The sequence below is a fragment of the Ascaphus truei genome, chromosome 7 (assembly GCF_040206685.1).
Source record: "Ascaphus truei isolate aAscTru1 chromosome 7, aAscTru1.hap1, whole genome shotgun sequence".
NCBI lineage: Eukaryota > Metazoa > Chordata > Amphibia > Anura > Ascaphidae > Ascaphus > Ascaphus truei.
This window is the reverse complement of record NC_134489.1, coordinates 89949788-89969142: the sequence shown is the minus strand read 5'-3', so window position 1 is coordinate 89969142 and position 19355 is coordinate 89949788. Positions and strand designations below refer to the sequence as shown.

General features: G+C 42.3%; 1 protein-coding gene across 2 annotated transcripts in view; it reads left to right on the top strand.

Annotated features, from left to right (window-relative positions):
- The first annotated feature begins 49 nt into the window (after positions 1–49).
- Positions 50–19355, top strand: part of MBD5 (methyl-CpG binding domain protein 5) — a 53046-nt gene continuing 33740 nt past the window's right edge. For both annotated transcript variants that reach the window (XM_075609424.1, XM_075609425.1), the window contains exon 1: positions 50–348. The gene's annotated coding sequence lies outside the window, so the exon portion shown is untranslated. The remainder of the gene's footprint in view (positions 349–19355) is intronic.

The following is a 19355-nucleotide window of genomic DNA, read 5'->3' as shown; positions in this document are numbered from 1 at the left end:
TCCGGGTCCCCTCCTTCCCTGTGCATGCTGGGTCCCCGCCCCCCTCCCTTCGCTGTGACATGCGCAGTAGGAAAACTCCCATCTTCCTCCCAACAAGCCAGAGAGACTCCCGAGCAGCTGAGAGGGGAGAGGGGGAGGTTTGGGTGTTATTCATATCCTTCTATAGTATACATACATATATATATATTTGTAAAGGGGGCAGGTGCCCTGTTTCCCTCCGGCTCCCACCTTGATGCGGAGGGGACTGGTGAGGTGAGGAGGCCGGGGGGAGAAAAAGAGAGGGGCCTGGGCCGCAGAGGGAGAAGAAGAGAAGCCCCCTCAGCCAGGAGCACAAGGAAGCAGCCTGTGGTGAGCAGAGCCCCCCGTGCGCCTGGGTCAGGCACCTCGCTGCAGGGGCCTATTTATGAGGCTTTGTGCTGCTCTGTGTGGGGAGCAGCCACAGGGTGAGTGAGGGAGGGGGAGCAGCCACAGGGTGTGTGAGGGATGGCCACAGGGTGAGTGAGTGATGGGGAGGGGGAGCAGCCACAGGGTGAGTGAGGGATGGGGAGCAGCCACAGGGTGAGTGAGGGATGGGGAGCAGCCACAGGGTGAGTGAGGGATGGGGAGCAGCCACAGGGTGAGAGGGATGGGGAGGGGGAGCAGCCACAGGGTGAGTGAGGGATGGGGAGGGGGAGCAGCCAAAGGGTGAGTGAGGGATAGGGAGGCTGCTGGTGGTTTCACATTCTGTGGGATCACTCACTCAGGGCAATTACCGAACCAGGGGGTGCAAAGGCTGACTGACTACACCTTCTGCATATCGATGTGATGGATGTTAGAAGTGCTGATGTGCATTGGGAGTGAGGTCTTGCTGATCTGTTGCATCAAGCTTGCGGCAGTTATTAGTTGGTTATACATTTATAATAGAGAGGTATCTGTTTTGTGTGGTTGTATATTATGTTACTGTGTATACACATAGGTGTGTGAGGGCATTTTTTAAACTATATATTTATATCTCATTTGGGATGCCTCTATCCAGCAGTGAATCGACAAGGGCTAAAGATTTTATATATATATATATATATATATATATATATATATATATATATATATATATATATTCCCCCACACAAATACCATGCAGTACCTGTGTATATACACCCCACAATTGTGATTTAATCCTCAGTGTGACACGGCTATTGCCTTTTATTGTTACTTGGGGCTGTGGAACTAAACAAATGTGATGGCTGTCACCTGAAAATCCACCACCTGTGTGTGTTTTTGGCAGAATTAGATATTATCTGATTGTTATTGTCCCTCTGTTTTAATGGAGTATTTAGGAAGAGTTTGGGATTTCGAAGTTTTGTTAACAGTAATTTCTAATTTAAGGTATTGGGTCTGATTGGAAGCTTGTCATGCATTTTATATGTGCTGGGTAAAGGCTTGTAGCACTGTCCATGTAGAAGGGATGTCAGAAACATTGCAAGACCTGTACAGGGACATTAATGAGCCTGTTTGTTTTTCATCACACATTTCCGTTTTCTCATTTATGTTTTTGTGTTGAATAAAGTGTACTTTATGGAATGACATGTTTTACTTGGACATTTAATGTAGTGTTGATAACATATTTTCCTGAAAAAGTTGATTTCGCAAGTCACCAGACCATCTGTCTACTTATGTTTTTCAACAAGGTTCCCTGGGCATCCCTAATGGGTCCCCTGCAATTTTCAGGTCATTTAAAAAAAATATTCCAAATAAAGAGGAATTTACACTGCATCTGATCTCAGACACACTATTAGAGAGGGTTGAGGTTCCTTTCATTGTATCTGATCTCTGACGCACTATTAGAGAGGGTTGGGGTTCCTTACAATGCATCTGATCTTAGACACGCTATTAGAGAGGGTTAGGGTTCCTTAGAATGCATCTGATCTCTGACGTGCTATTAGAGAGGGTTGGGGTTCCTTACAATGCATGTGATCTTAGACACGTATTGGAGAGGGTTGGTGTTCCTCAGAATTTTACAATATAATTACAAGGTTCCTTAACCAAAAAAAGTTTTAAACCCCCTGCTGGTTCTAGTTGCATGGCCTTGTGGTATGTGTAGTTGCATACTGTACTATTTATTTATTTATTATTTATTTATAAAATATTTTACCAGGAAGTAATACATTGAGAGTTACCTCTCGTTTTCAAGTATGTCCTGGGCACAGAGTTAAGACAAATACATGGTTACAAATACAGTTACATAAATGAACAGGGTATACATTATATACAAGACATTGCATGCACAGTTAAAAATATATATATTATAGGCGAATGAAACAGTTACAGACCAGATTAAAATGTGAGACAGCCTTAGATTTGATAGAATTTAAACTGGTGGTGGATGTGAGAGTCTCTGGTAGGTTGTACGATGAGAAAGGGTCTGCCACACAGCTGTTTTGTTTTAGTATTATAGGACCTAAATGGTCAATGTGATTTGCAGAACAAAACAGCTGAAATCTTAGATGACCGGCACAAACATTGAAATAAAAAAATATTTCATATCAAAGGCCTATCATATACGCTAAACATTTTATTTCCCACAATAAACACTCTTTGGAAAACTCTTGGGGAGAGGAACATTTAAGCATGTTGAATAGTGTGATAATTTAATTATCATCCTTTTTTTTTAATTTATTTTTTTATATATATAAATTTGCTGGTTTATATTTTTCATTTTGGCTATTTCGTTTTTTGGATTCTCTATATTTTGACCTGGATGCTTTGTGTAATATTTGTTTTCACCGCCACCATTTTTGTTAATGTAATAAAATGTGCGTATTGGAATAAGTTGCTATAGTAGCATGTCAAACCACAGAGTGAAAGAACTACTTTTTTTGTGAATGTGAAAAGTCAACATTTCCTATAGATTTTGTCAAGAGCACGAAAGCCTTTTCAGATGTGAAGAGGAGATTTTAATGCTCTTGAAGCTCATGTACAACAGAAGTGTTGATTATAGTGTTGCCCCAACATGTACAGTAATAGAATATCTATTTTTGTGAGAAAATCTAGTTGGTACAGCTGTGGATTATTTTTCTTAATGTGTGCTTCATGTCGTATGATTGTCAAAAAATCTGTTTCTGCCAAACATTACTTGACAAATATCAAGGTATGATGTGTATATAGTCTGTAGAGTTACATGATGATAAATTCTATTCATTACTATAAATTAATGAATTTGCTGTGATATATATATATATATATATATATATATATATATATATATATATATATATATATATATATATTGTGGTTGGCTGACTAAATAACCAGTTGTATGAATGTATTATAGAGAATATATTCACTCACTAATCTGAGCATAGAAACATTTTACATTGTGCAAGATTACTTGAATGATTTAAAGTCTAGTACCATAGCAATGTCTTACTGTATGACATTGAGATTCCATAAGAGACTTGGGTTTCTGGATTAATTTAGACAGAGTATTTTCAAGGCACACTCACATTATTTTCATTAATTTTTGTTTTCACTCTGTAGTTATCATTTATGTAATCATTTTTCACCTTAATGCCTTATTTCGAATGTGTAAAACTAGCTCTCAGCTATAATTAGGACATCTCCATGGCTACGTAAAACTCTGTTTCATGATCTGATTTGTTCTCTCGTCATGGCAGGATCATTTTATAAAAATACATAAACTAGACCTGTAACCGCAAAAATGTGTTCTGATGGAGAGAGGGAAATATTATTATGGAGGCAACCACATTATACATGATGCAGACAAAATGTATATTGTTGGTTTCTACTGAGTGGCTTTTAATATGGTTACCCAAGTCTATAGAATTGGCCAATACACTGAATGCATGTTGTGGATGAGGTTTTTAATGGTTTATCTAGAATACAAAAGCTTGCAGTCTTACAAAGTAATATAATGTTATAATGACTTTTATTTCATATAGCCCTTTTCTCCCAATGGGACTTAAAGCATGTCACAATATAGTGCGCGGTACACAGCATTGTACATACAGTAGGCTTTTTACTACTCAAGGTCACAAGGAGCTGACAGAGAGATTTGAACCAGCTTGCCCTGCTTCAAACTCGGTGTTGTCGCTATCAGAGTCCGTACCTTTACTCCCTGAGCCGAACCTTCAGCCCTGTTTAGTGATTATTGGTTTAAACTAGCTTTATTTATTTATAAAATGTTTTACCAGGAAGTAATATATTGAGTTACCTCTAGTTTTCAAGTATGTCCTGGGCATAGAGTTAAAATGACAAATAATACATGGTTACAAATACAGTTTACATAAGTGAACAGGGTATACATTATATACAAGACATTGCATGCACAGTTAGCGATAATATATATTATAGGCGTATGTTACAGACCAGATTAAAATGTGAGACAGCCTTAGTTTTGAAAGAACTTAAACTGGTGGTGGATGTGAGTCTCCGGTAGGTTGTTCCAGTTTTGGGGTGCACGGTAAGAGAAGGCGGAACGTCCGGATACTTTGTTGAGCCTTGGGACCATGAACAGTCTTTCTGAGTCAGATCTCAGATAAGTGTTGCATGTGGTAGGGGTGAGGAGCTTGTTCAGATAGCTACCCAGAAAGTATTTGAAGGCAAGACAGGAAAGGTGAACTTTGCGCCTAGACTCAAGTGATGACCAATCTAGTTCTTTAAGCATTTCGCAATGATGTATGTTGTAGTTGCATTGAAGAATAAAACAGCTTATTGAATTGTAGACGGTATCAAGTTTGCTTAGGTGGGTCTGGGCTGCCGAGTCATATACTATGTCTCCATAGTCTATAATTGGCATTAGCATCTGCTGTGCGATATGCTTTCTGACCAGCAGACTTAGGGAGGGTTTGTTCCTGTAAAGTACACCTAGTTTGGCATAGGTTTTGGATGTCAGGGTATCAATGTGCATCCCGAATGTTAAGTGGGAGTCAAACCATATGCCCAGGTATTTAAAACTAGTAACAGGAGTTAGGGTGGTGTTAGCGTTGGTTCTGATCTGGAGCTCAGTCACTGGAAGCTTTAGCTATTTAGTCTTGGTCCCAAATACTATTGTTACAGTCTTGTCAGTGTTTAAAAACAGTTTGTTTTGGGAAATCCAGTTTTCGAGTCTTAAAAAGTCAGATTGAAGTATGTGTTCAAGGTCGGAGAGGCTATGGCTGTGTGCATATAGGATTGTGTCATCTGCATACATGTGTATTGAAGCCTCCTTACAAGCTGTGGGAAGATCATTGATGAACACTGAGAAGAGTAGGGGCCCCAGAACAGAGCATTACGGGACACCACAGGTGATATCCAGGGGGTTGGAGTTAGAGCCAGCGATGGACACATGTTGGGATCTACCTGATGGGTAGGACAGAAACCAGTTTAAAGCATGCTTCCCTATTACAGGGGAGTTTAAACAGGATAGCATGATCAACGGTATCAAAAGCCTTTGCAAAATCTAGGAATATTGCACCAGTGAGTTGTCCCCGTTCCATTCCAAACTGGATTTCATTGCAAACTTTTAGCAGGGTAGTTACGGTGGAGTGTTTGGGGCGAAAGCCAGATTGGAATTGACTAGGGAAATTTGTCTTGGTATAGTGATCGCTTAATTGGTAGTGAACACATTTTTCCATGACTTTGGATAGTATTGGCCTGTAGTTTGAGACAGTGTTTTTGTCCCCACTTTTGAAGATTGGGACAACTCTGGCAGTTTTTCAGGTCTTGGGGATATGGCCTGCAGACAGGATAGAGTTGACTATGGAAGCAATTGGTTTGGCAATGGCTGGGGCACCAAGTCTTAGGAACTTAGATTGTAGTAAGTCAGGTCCACATTGGCTGCTTAGTTTTAATTTGAGGAGCACTTGTGTAATCCCCGGATTCTGGGCCAAATTGAAAATTGTGGGCAGTGTTGGGAGGGGGTGGGGCTATATGGGTGCTCCCAGGATGAGATTCATGTTTGTGGTTTGGTTTGGGTTGCGTTTCGCTAGTAAGTTAGTAGCACACCCCACAAAGTAATCATTGAATGCATTTGCAATGTCAGTGGGGTTTGTCAGAGTAATATCCCCCTTAGTGATATTACTTGGTTGTTGATGGTTAGAAGGCTGGAATATATTGTTAACCTTCCAGAAGTTAGCTGGGCTTGATGTGTTCTGGAGGAGATTGTCAGAGTAATATTGTGCTTTTGCATGCCTGTGCACATGTCTGTAGTGATTGAGATCCTTGGTAGTGCCAGTTACTTTGTAGCTTTTCCACAAGGCAACCCTGAACTGGTAGAGTTCTTTTAGGTCAGTTGTAACCCATGGAAGGTGGGACCCCGTATCCTTATTCTGCATTGTGGAGCATGGGTATCACAGAGTTTTAAGAACTCGGATTGGAAATAGTCTAGCGCTGAATCGGGGTCGGGAATTAAATCGATTGTGTGTGAAGGGCAGTTGGTAAGGTCAGCCAAAAACTGTTGTGGGTTAAAGTTTCTAAATGTTCTAGTGAAGAGAACTTTAGGGCTTGATTGGGTTGGTTTAATTTTCCTTGCAGATTACACTATTGCATGGTCACTGAAAATGTCAGGAAGGATGCCAGAGGATTGAATTCTGCTGGGATTTGAGGAGAGAATCCAGTATAGCAAGGAATGGTTGTGCGATTTCAGGTTTGTCCGTGTGGGTTGGGAAATGAGTTGCGATGGGTTAAATCAGGGGGGCGCAAACTTTTGTCCCGGCGGTCACCTCACCCCGCGCTCCCCCTCACTCGCACTTACCTCGGCTCCAGCGTCATGTCATGTTGCCATAGTGCAGCTCCCCCGGCACTTAATTTAAGTGCCTTCGGGAAGTGCGCGGGGCCTCTTTAAACCACGTGCCCCCCCGCAGGCAGTCTCGTGCCGCCCCCCCCAGTTTGCGCACTGCTGGGTTAAGCAACTTGATTTGTATCTGGATTTTGTGGTTTTTAGGGTCGAGCCAATTGAAGTTGAAATCCCCAAGAATTAGCAGCTCACTTTTCTCTTTCAGAGAGGAAATGGAGCCAAGAATCTGGGTGATATCAGTCAGGGATTGTAGAGGGGCTTTAGGGGGGCGGTAGATGCCAGCAACCAGGATGGGCTTAGAAAAGGGGAGGCAGATTTTGCCAACTAGGATTTCCAAAGAGGGTGGGCTAGGGGGGGCAATTTAACAGTGTAAATTGTAAGGTGTCTGCAATATAAAATAACACCCCTCCGACTCTATTTGACCTATCTCTCCTAGAAATGGAGTATCCCTGAATGGCAATATTTGCATCTGAAGTTTTAGGAATTAGCCATGTTTCTGTGAGAACGATGGCTTTGGGTTTATGGATAAGGCACCATGCGCTTAGTTCATCCAGTTTGAGCAGCAGGCTCCGGATATTTATATGGGCGACAGATAGACTTTTTTGGAATTTAAAGGTTGAATTCTCAGGGGTATGGGACAGAGTTGTAAAAGGAGGGCCTGGGTTAGGTTCAATATCGCCTGCTAAAGCGAGTAATAGTATGAGTAGAAATTTGAGTAGTTGTTAACAAGTTGTACATTTGTGGTGTTTGCCATTAGAGTGAGCGGTGGTTGGTGTGCTGGTTTTTAGAGTTCACCACCAACATTCAGTAGATGGTGCATAGCTGATAACACCTTTTAAAAAAATCAATGACGGTAATCCCCCACCAGACCCAATGTCTCAATAGTAAGTGAAAATAATTTTCCAGTTCCAAATTTTTTTTACAAACACTTAAACTTGCCAGATATATTTTAAAAGTTACCAATCGCCTGTTTAACATGTCACTGTCATTAGTTCAGTCCTGGTGGGGCAGTCACTCACTCCCAGGACCAAAATGAATTAATGGTTTTTAATTAGACAACTGTAAGAATTGTTAAATATTTGTTGATAAATGCTTTTCAGGGGTTTTACCGTCTGTCTCTTTCAGTGTGTTTGACAGTCGTCAGTACTACAGATAAATAGCTTTTTTTCTTTTACCCTCTAAAGCAGTGATTACCAACCAGGGTTCTGTGGAACCCTGGGGTTCCTTGAAGCAGTCTCAGGGGTTCCTCCTACAGACCACGGACACCCCCCCCCCCAGGACTGCAGGGTAGAAGCGCACTCTAGCAGTGTGACCCGGCACTTCCGCTGTCTTCTGCTAGCTAATGCGAGCGCGTGTAGTCCTGCCTGCTCTGCTTGGGGGGGGGGGGGGGGAGAATGATGAGATCCAGGGTGGCGGAGGGTGACGTGAAATGTGGAGGGGGTGGGTGAAGTGAGATACAAGGGGGGGAGTGATGTGAGATGCAGGGGGGAGGGTGATGTGATATGCAGAGGGGGAGAGTGATGTGAGATGCAGGGGGGAGAGTGATGTGAGATGCAGGGGTTGTGATGTGTGATGCAGGGGGTATATGAGGATGATGATGATGGGTGCTAGAGGAGATATGAGGATGATGATGATGATGATGATGATGACCCGTGCGGTCTGAATCTGTTTTCCTTGGAGCGGTTCTGCCCTTCTCACTTTACAAGTTTAATATGTATTGGCGGTGGCGGGGTATTTTTATTATGTATTGCGGGGTAGGGCTATATGTATGGGGGGTGGGTTTTTTTGGTATGTATTTTATAGGGGTATTGAGTGAGAGTGGGGTAATTGACGGTAGGTAGGGGTGAGTGAGAGGGAGCGGGGAGGAAGGGAGTGAGGAAAAGATGGAGTAAGAGTGAGACGCAGGCAATAAATACATGAGTGGTGGGAGTTGAGTGAGACGGAGGGGAGAGAAATACATGGGTATAGGGTGGGAAATAGAGGTGGCTCGTGAGGTGTGAAATTTTGTGACTTACCCCTGTCGAACCATATGTGTCAGCCAGATAGGGGTTCCCTGAGATTTTTCAAAATACTTCATGGGTTCCTCCAAACAAAAAAGTTTGAGAATCACTGCTCCAAAGGGATTAGGGTGACATCATTAGTCAAACAGATTAACATAAGTGGCTGCAGAGCATGAATTCAATTCATGTTGTTTTGTTTGTTTGTTTGTTTTCACAGGATACAAATAAGTAGAATTTTTCTAAGGCAGTCATTCCTTACACACATTGAGTAACTTTTCGGGAGAGGTGAGGAGGGAAGAATTCCATCTCAAAACAGTATTCTGTGCCTCCCCGATTTGATCTCCGTTTTAGCTTACGCAAACTGTCTGTTCCCTCTGAGCTGATCCATGGTTCCCACACCATACAGCTATTGCCGGCACATGAAGAGCCGTGGTAGATGGAACAATTGGCAAGGAGTTTGGGCACCAGCAAATCGGTGCTAAAAAGGTTTATTTATTTTTGAATAGCCAATCAGAATTAAGGTGCTTACATTTATTTCTGTATTTAATCATGGCTCCCCTATAGTGGCTGCAATAAAGTGAATCTTTGAGTGGGAAAAAAATGAAGCGAGTAGTTAAGCAATTAATTAAGGATAAGCTTTTAACACATTTAGTGAAGGTATGTTCAACAGAAATTGAAACCTGCAAACCTGTATTAATGTACCCTGGTTTGAGGGTGCTGTGGGTGCATGGTTCCTTCCTGGAAAATATGTGCGTAAACAATTGAAGATTAGAGCCGACTAGACTAAATAGCAATACAAAGATAAATGAATTCTGTGTGAGTTGGGAGTAACTCTTTAAATCATTTTAAAATTACAAAGGTAAAAAACAAATATATTTAGGCTATATTTATATTTATTTCCTGTTTTTATTAGGTGTCCCTTATGTCTAACATACATTTGTCGTCTTCTTTATAACCAACCATGATTACAATAAACTCAGAAAAAAATATTCTATGTCATAAATTGAAGATTAAACATCTCATCGGAACAATATTATTACCTAATTCCTACCAATCTCTATTAAACAGCAACCGGTGTTTCAACTTTCCATCACTACTTGTCATTTATTTAAAACCACTGGGGCACATGAAGATACACTTTTGAACAATGGTGCACCATTGTGTAGCTCTTTTTAATATACAAATGCAAATAGCAAGTATGCTGTTGCATCCGTTTCTGCCACTAAGGCAGATTGCAATAATAACTGAAAAAATAGAAGACTTCCCATGGCACTCATAACTTTATCTGCCAATGAGTGGCATCCTAAACCATTGACATGGGGAAGACTGGAAGAGAGGAAAGAGTTAGCTAGGAGGTTATCCAGTAAGCCCCGAGGCAGGCAAAAACGTCCATTCAAGTCAGTGGGAGAGTGTGACTGATAACCCCCATCATTAATTGCAGAGTGTGGCTCTTTCCAGTTCACTTTGACATTGACCAATACAGCTTTAACCGTCTGAGGGTATATTGTCAAAGACCATTTTTATTTGGTGTGCTGAAATTATCAATGCCACAAAAGTACTTGTAGACTTGTAAAGTTCACAGTGTTGTCAATTGCAACTCGTATGGCAGCCTTTTATTATAACAAAATCAGGATTTATACAAGTAGATTTTCTCGGCTTATTAAAACTATTTTAGTGTAATCTTAATGTTATAAAATCATGATGATCCTTCAATCAATATATATATATATATATATATATATATATATATATATATATATATATATATATATATATATTATACATCATACATCATTTTTGTAGTATGTATAGCTTTGTTGTTTTGACAGTGTATCTAGCTTTGACAGTGTATCTAGCTTTGACAGTGTATCTAGCTTTTTACATATTATAACAATACAACTCGTACACAATTTAAATTGAGTTACTTAAGCATAAGGCACGTACATACCCAGGGATTATATAAAGCAAGTTTTGAAATGATGTCTGAATCACACATGCAATGAAGAAAGCCTATTTTGTATGTAGATAAATATACTCCTTTTAAAAACCTTATGCAAATGTTTACTTTGGATTGTTGGACAACTGATAGGCAGCTTGCCTTTTACAGAATTGCGAACCATCCATTTCCTTGCTTATGTAGATAAAATACATTTATTTCTGCGTGGCATGATGGAGGTGGTGAGAGCTTGGTTGTGTATTTGCTCTCTGTGTTGTTGTAGCAGAGCAAGATTATTAGTAAACTCATAGAATTTTATATAAATGCTCATTCTATTTTTAATCACATTTTCCATCTTTCCTGTTTGATGCACAAATCTGTATTGGGAAGCAATGCATTTTAGTCACTGACAGCAAGCAATATTGTTACAGGAATCTCATCCCAGAATATATTGAATATGGCTGAACATTTTTCTGGTGCTTCTTCTACTCGGAGAACAGAAACCCCAAATACTACTACTACGTATATGTATATATGTAGTAGTAGTATTTGGGGTTTCTGTTCTCCGAGTAGAAGAAGCATCAGAAAAATGTTCAGCCATATTCAATATATTCTGGGATGAGATTCCTGTAACAATATTGTTTGCTGTCACTGTGACTAAAATGCATTGCTTCCCAATACAGATTGGTGCATCAAACAGGAAAGATGGAAAATGTGATTAAAAATAAAATGAGCATTCATATAAAATTCTATGAGTTTACTAACTTTATTATATATATATATATATTTAATTTAATATATGCAGCCTTTAATTAGTTTTCAATAAAAGGTATCACCTGAGCTGTCGATAGATTATGGGAGAACAAATCGATCAGCAAAGATACTGCTTCCCAGGGTTCACTAAATGGCTACCTTTCAGATTCAATCAATCCTTCAGTCAGTGTAACTCAGCAGCTACAATATATTCTTAATGGAGCAATCCAAGCAATATCCTACATGATGGATGGTGTGTGTGTGTGTGTGTGTGTGTATATATATATATGTGTGTGTGTGTGTGTGTATATGTATATATGTGTGTGTGTGTGTGTGTGTGTGTGTGTGTGTGTGTGTGTGTGTGTGTGTGTGTGTGTGTGTGTGTGTGTGTATATATATATACACATAGTTCTGTAGTATTAGATAATACTTACTACCTTTTTTTAATTTTTTATTTTTTTTTATTCAACTCAATGCCATTTTTAATTAATTTTAATATTTTGATAATCCTTTGATTTTCTATAGAAGGTTTTAAATACTTTCCCAGTGGTGCATGATCTTTGTAACCCTTTCCTGTTTGTGATCATTTGTTGCCAATATTCCCAGCATTTCTAGCTGCAAACTGTAACAATAGATAATGTTACCCTTCGTAATATAAGAATGCATTGTAGCTGCTGAGTTACACTAACTGAAGGATTGATTTGAAACTGAAAGGCGGCCGTTTAGTGAACCCTGGGAAACAGGATTTTGCTGATCGATCACGGGAGAACTAATCGATCGGCAGCTTAGGTAATTTGTTTTCAATAAAGGTAATAAAAGGCTGCATATATTAAAACAAAAAATATATCATTTATTTTGTTTAAAATGCATAGATTGCCTCTTTAAATTATTAAATTAACTTTATTGTTACAGTTTGCAGCTCAAACTGCTGTGAACATTGGCAACAAATGATCACAAACAGGAAAGTTTTGCAAAGATCTTGCACTGCTGGGGAAGTGTTAAACCCTGCTATCAAATCAAAGGAAGCTCAGTATGTTTAAAACTCATTAAAAATGGCATTGAGTTGAATAATATTATTTATTTTTTTAATGTTGCAAGTATTGTGCGATACAACAGAAATTATTTATTTAAAAACACCACATGTAGGATATGAGGAACAATCCAAGCCATTTTCTTTCTTATTTTTTAACATAGGATTGAAGCAGGGGGTGTCCGGAGCAGAACCCCATTCATTTCAGCTCCAGGCACCCCCTGATTCCCAAGATAGACCTCCAAAGGGGGTGCCGTTTCAAGCTCCCGTATCACACCGGCCAATAGGAAGCTGAACCTGGATGACGTCAAGGCTTCCTATTGGCCCACTGGGCGTCAGAGCTTTGAACCTCCGCCATTACTTGATCGCTAGTAGCCGAGCGGACGGCTACCGGCACAGCCTTCTGAGAGAAGTATCTCCGGAAGCAGAAATGAATGGAGACTCCCTGCTTCAATCCTATGTTAAAAATAAAAAATAAATTGCACGTGGTTTGCCTCTTTAATAGAGGAGCTCGTACTTGCCAATTATCTAGGGTGTCACCAATGTTCTGTGTTTAATACTAATACGTACCAGGTGCCACCTAGTACTAAAGTAATAGTAGGGTTACGTTACCAAAAATGGCTTTTCTTAAGGGACTTGCACGTGGATTATCCAGTACCACATTTGTGCTTGGAAGGAGCAGCTCAGTGAGTAAAGACACTGACTGTGGCACTGAATTTGATGCAAGGGAACCTGGTTCAATTCCCGGTGATCTTGGGCAAGTCACTTTATCTCCCTGTGTCTCAGGCACCAAAATACATAGAGTGTAAGCTCTGCGGGGCAGGGACTGCAAAATGTCTCTGTAAAGTGCTGCTTAAAACTAGCAGCGCTGTACAAGAACAAACATTATTATTATTATTATTATTATTATTATGCAAGTTTTATTATTACTCAGACATTATTAATTTGTGGCCGAGTTTAGATGCTAAGCAAATTTAGGGCTTCAGAATCATAACTGATATAATGAGCATAATAACTGGTCTTCTGATACTTGAGATTTATACGTTGATTTCCTTCTGTTTTAATATTTAATAAATTACATCCCACAATTAATTCCCAAGTCTTCATTTACATTTATTGGAGTGCAATTTGTGACATTGTGTTGAAGCAAGTAATAACCCATAGGTTAAGAGTCTTAATTGGTACTAACAACTGTAGTTCGTATGAGGCTGGTTTACAGACAATATTATGAACTTTTTTCATAATGGTATATTAAAATGGTACATGACCAGTAAAACATTGCAGTGTTGCTAAACCATAAGGCATAGTGTGACCAATTTAAAGCAGCAGAACGTGTGTGTTTTTTTTATAGATTTGAAGCAGGGGGTCGTTGGATCTGAACTATGCTAATTTCAGTTCTGGGGACCCCCTGCTCCCCGAGATAAAACCACTGTAGGTGGTGCCAGTAGCAGCTCCGCAGTTATAAATGTCCTGTTCACGCAGGCCAATAGGAAGCCACAAGGAATGATGTTGCGGCTTCCTATTGTGACGTGGGAGCTTTAAAACCGCCATTTCGATAGCCCCTCATAGCGTCCAACCAGAGTAGCCACCGGCACTCTAAGGGAAGCAGGGATCCTCGGAACAGAAATGAATGCGGTTCACCTCCAGAGACCCCCTGCTTCAAACCTATAACGCTCTTAAAAAAAAAAATTTAAAAGGCAAGATTGCTGCTTTAGGCCTCGTTCAGGGTGCCTGCTGCAGGAGTTGGAGGGAGGGCGGGAGGTAGGCAGTGCGGCAGTTTGCTGGGCGATCTGTGTTTATCCCCCAGCAGACTTTTCAGCGTTGGGGAGGGGGCGGGGTTACACACAGCAGGGTAAGTATCGAGGTTGCAGTCATGAAATCATTCTGAAGAATGATTTCATTGGCTGCCTAGGTCCCCGTGACGCTGCTGCAGCTCCAAAAAACAAAATTTTCGTTTATTGAAACTGTAGCCAGCGTCAACTCCTGGCTTCGGAGACAGGGCGGTTGCTACCCTGACAACCAGTATTCAAATTGAATACTTTGTTTCTCACGGCAGCACGCACGGCAGCACGCCCTCCCTCCGAAGCCAGCACCCTGAACGAGGCATTAGGCCAGGTCCCCGCTGGCTGCTGCAGGGACAAGAGCCGCCTCACAATGGGTCCAGGCCCGCTGCGAGGGGGGGCCACCGCGCTGCGCTGACAAACTCCTGCTCTCAAGAAAATTGAGAGCAGGACTCGCGGCGGAGCGCTAGGCCACGACCCTGGCGGTACAGCCAATGAGGGCGAACCTGCCGGGTGACATCACGGCCGCTCCCCGCTCCCCCGTCACACCTACACACCCGTCTTTCCCCCTGCAGCTCACTGCAGACTGAGGAATTCGGCTGCACGCGCCGCCTGCCTTGCAGGGGCGCGTGCAGCGCAGGCACTGGGCTGTAGCCTTAAGAGATGAGCTTATGAGACTACTACAAGAGAGAGAGATATGGGCTAATATCTTATTAACAAGTGTTTGCCTTATTTCTAGATTTGTTTGTGTAGTCACAAAGGAGGGGCTGGGAGCAGGTGGTATATGGTTTATTGGACCAACCAGTATTTATTTGAAACTATCAGGGTTAGGGTTACCCAATGAAGGACCCCGAGAGGTTTGGAAGCTTGTCTACATTTTGTTTATAACATGAACAATCATTCAGATCATTTAGATACTTTAAAGGCCATTTTTTTTTCTAAATATGTCAATTAAGAATTTGTATTGTCTGTTTCAACTCCGAATGAAGCCTTGGAGTGAAATGTGTTCTTAATGTTGGTGTACTTGCAGCAAATTGTATTGGAAAGACAAACTTACTCTGAGGATGAGTTACTTGGCTTCTTTTCAGCGTGCTGTTGAACAACAACTTGCTTTCTACAAAGGCCTAGGAATCATGTTTTTTGGGAGCTCTGTTGAATATTTTTCTACTGAAGTATTACATCCAGCCTAACTCATTTTAATGTAAGGGTCGTGGCCCTGTATGAGCTACTTTTCTGAAGCACCTTGTCTTTTCCTTGACATTGTATTTTGACATTTAATGTTACACGTCTGTTTCTGTTGAATCTGCCTTCGTCATTTATAATATACTATGGATTATATAAACATTCAGCAAAAATGGTTGCACAAATGTCACACAATCTTCCTGCTGCAGAAAATTATCCATAATAGTAACATATGATAAATGCATTTCTCCACAGTACTATGCAAGATGTCTGTTTGTTAGATGTAGCAGAGCAGATATTGTAGTGCAGGGGTTGCCATGGTAAGTGTACAGTTTTCTTATTACTATTGAACAGCACATTAGGCGTTGAGCAAAATGCAGTGCTTATTGATGCTCAAAATACGGCAGCCCCCGGTCATTTTACTTTCTCTAGCTTACTCTTGCGGTGCTTTTTGTCTCTTAAAGCTGTGCGCATGCTGGCAAACCTATATGGAGATAACGCAAAGAAAAGTCCAATCTCATTCAAATCAGAGGGATGGAAATATAATGTTGTTGATAAGATTTACTCCTCTTTACAGCATGTCCTAGATGAGCGCTGCACTCGCTCACATATATGAATCCAACCGGATCTAATACCGAAATACAAACAAAAAGACACAGCGCACCAGATCTAAGTATCAAATAGTATATTAAAACCACATAACGTGTATCATAAACCTACACATTCAAATTGATCAAATCCGCTTCGCAGTAGACTTCAGTCTGCGTGGGCCTGTACATCGATCTAGGACCTTTTGGTCACGACCGTTTTGCCGCGGCCAAGTGGCCGCCAGCGCTCCGCCATAAGCTTCCGCCGGCCACAATGGTAAGTAAAACCCCTACCTTAAGCCCTTCCCCTAAAAAACCCCCTACCCTAAACCCTTACCCTAAAAAAACCCTACCCTACGTCCTTGCCCTAAAACCCCTTGCCCTAAAACCCCTTGCCCTAACCATTAAAACGCTTAAATTAAGCGCCTATCCATAAACCCTTAAATTAACCCTAACCACTAAAATCCTTAAATTAACCCCCTACCCTAACCAATGATAAAACTTACCTTCGAAGCGGCCGGCTGCAGCGGCGTAATGAATGCAGCAGCCATTTGGTCACGGTGAAACCGCCCCAACCATATGCCCCATTTGGCGTAGATGGAATCGCAGCAAGGACCTGGTGCACCGAGTCCCCAGATCCCGCAACACTAGGAGAGGCAGGAGGGCGTGCGCGACGACACAATTGTGATATGCAGTGATGTCAAAGCATGTATGTGCGAAACGCGTTGAGGTATCTCACGTCATCACGCAATAGTGTCACCACGTCACACGCATTGACACGCACCCCTCCTGCCTCTCCCAGGTGTTGCGAGTCTCCGGTGCGGGGACCCGAAGCCCCAGATCCTTGCTGTGATTCCATCTACGGGGCCACGCAGACTGGAGTGTAGTGCACAGCGGATTTTATCCATTGTAATGTGTACGTTTATGATACATGTTGTGTTGTTTTTAATATACTATTTGATCCTTAATGCTGGTGTCTTTTTGTTTCTATAGAGATGAATATAGAAAGTATACACCTGTAATTTGTACTGGTGGGGTTATCTTATTCCTGGCAGTTATCCTTTCAATTTCCATTCATCATTTAAGTACAGGTTCTTGTGCATGTTCTACACAGATTACGATTGTTGTATCTGTATGTATGTATGTATGCTGTTCAATAGTGCTTTTATACATTTTCATACATTTTTATTTATATACATATAAAGTTATGAATATTTAAGCATTTGATCATGTCATTGTCTGACTGCTCTTGCATTGCCATCATTTTCATTGCCAGTAAATTGCCCTATATGATCTAATGTAGTGATTTTGTGATGTATTTGCTGTTGCTTACCATACATTATCATACATTTTCCACATATGTCTTTCATGAGGAGAGATTATTTGATTGGCCACTTTTTTTTTTTGTATTGTTTTTGTCATGTTAATAAGGACTCCTTTTTTATAAAAACATAAAAATTGCTAAATTTAAAATCATTGTTGAGAAGTGTTTGATGCAGCCACAAATGCCATCTCAATAGCTTCGGAAAGGGATGGGATATCATTAGATTTTTTTGAGATGTAACCGAAAAATAACTCCCCCCACCCCCCCCCAATAAATCAGTTCTGTACTAAGAGAAAATACTGGTAGCATTTTTATAAAAAAATTTAAGACTTTTTTTGTTTCAAACTTTTTTTTTATTGGTTTTTGCAGGGGTTTACAATCAGGATATTTTGTACATTGACACACACAGAATATACTAAACATATCACATATTACTTGTAACATTTCTGTCTTCTAACATAGTGAAATGTTTCCTCCATATTTATTGTGAATAGCCGTGTTGAAAAAACCCTTCTATAATAATAGCATGTTCTTGTATAGCTATGCTAGTTGTACGCATTGCTTTACAGAGACATTTTGCAGGCACAGGTCCCTGCCCCATGGCGCTTACAATCTGTGTTTTTGGTGCCTGAGGCACAGGGAGATAAAGTGACTTACCCAAGATCACAGGGAGTCGACACCGGGAATTGAACCAGGCTCCCATGCATCAAACTCAGTGCCAGTCAGTGTCTTTACTCGCTGAGCCACTCCTCCTTCTATGGCCCAGGACATAGTGCACTCAGCGTCGCTGAGGCGGGCTGAGCCACGCTGAACAGATGCACAAAGCCCCTGCATCTGTTATCAGCGCGGCTATAGTTTCTCCCTCCGCATGCGCGCTGATGCGTGCTGAGGAGGAGAAACTCTTCCGAGAGCGGCAAACTGGAATTTGCTGCTCGGGGAAGCGGAGGAGCGGTCACGTGACCGCTCCCATCCAATGGGGCTGCAGCCGGTTCCCTACAGAGCACTACAGAGCCGCCATTGTTACTACAGAGCAATGCGACCAGACAGAAGGCAGTGTGTGTGTTGTGTGTGTTGTGTGTGTGTGTGTGTGTCCCACACACCAGAGATAGCATGCATGCACCGCCACCAGGGTGAGGGGGGGGGGACTGCTCATTACCGGCTTCTCACCAGACCGAGTCCGACCATGGCAGTAGACAGATGAGAAGACGCGATACAGGAGTCATCCTCCCCTGCCTTGAATCGGACCAGGGCCTGTATGTGTGAAAAACGGGCTGGGGCTGATACAGGGGGGGGGGGGTGTGAAAAACGGGCTGGTGCTGGTGCATGGGGGGTGGTGAAAAACGGGCTGGTGCTGGTGCAGGGGGGTGGGTGTGAAAAACGGGCTGGTGCTGGTGCAGGGGGGGCTGAGTGAAAAACGGGCTGGTGCTGGTGCAGGGGGGGGGGTGTGAAAAACGGGCTGGGGCTGGTGCTGGTGCCGGGGGGGGTGTGTGAAAAACGGGCTGGGGGGGGTGTGAAAAACGGGCTGGTGCTGGTGCAGGGGGTGGGTTTGAAAAACGGGCTGGGGCTGGTGCTGGTGCAGGGGGTGTGTGAAAAACGGGCTGGTGCTGGTGCAGGGGAGTGGGTTTGAAAAACGGGCTGGGGCTGGTGCAGGGGGGTGTGTGAAAAACGGGCTGGGGCTAGTGCAGGGGGGGGGTGTGAAAAACGGGCTGGTGCTGGTGCAGGGGGGGTGAAAACGTGCTGGGGCTGGTGCTGGTGCAGGGGGTGGGTGTGAAAAACAGGCTGGTGGTGGGGGGAGGGCAAACGGAGTGGTGTGGTGGGGGGAGAGAGAGGAGGCAGAAGGTAGAGGGGGGCAGAAGGGAGAGAGAGGGGGAGAGAGAGGGGGGCAGAAGGGAGAGAGAGGGGGGCAGAAGGGAGAGAGAGGGGGGCAGAAGGGAGAGAGGGGGGGCAGAAGGGAGAGAGGGGGGGCAGAAGGGAGAGAGAGGGGGGGCAG